Source organism: Aplysia californica, unplaced genomic scaffold (assembly GCF_000002075.1).
Source record: "Aplysia californica isolate F4 #8 unplaced genomic scaffold, AplCal3.0 scaffold01157, whole genome shotgun sequence".
Taxonomy (NCBI): Eukaryota; Metazoa; Mollusca; class Gastropoda; order Aplysiida; family Aplysiidae; genus Aplysia; species Aplysia californica.
The window spans coordinates 142,251-142,496 of record NW_004798427.1 but is presented as its reverse complement, the minus strand read 5'-3'; positions in this window follow the sequence as shown (position 1 = coordinate 142,496).

Here is a 246-nt window from a genome sequence, read left to right as displayed (position 1 = left end):
CAACACAACACACAACTCTACAACACAACTCACAACACAACTCAACACAACACAACAACACAACACAGCACACAACACAACACAGCACTACACACCACACAACACAGCACCCCATGAACTGCTGACAAAATCTGCCTCCTGTCTCGCCTCTACCCGAGTCAGCCACATCTCTTCTGATCATTGATGTGGACAGAACAATACTAATGTCTGTGTACCCCGTCTCTCCCCCTCCCCCTCCTCAACCCC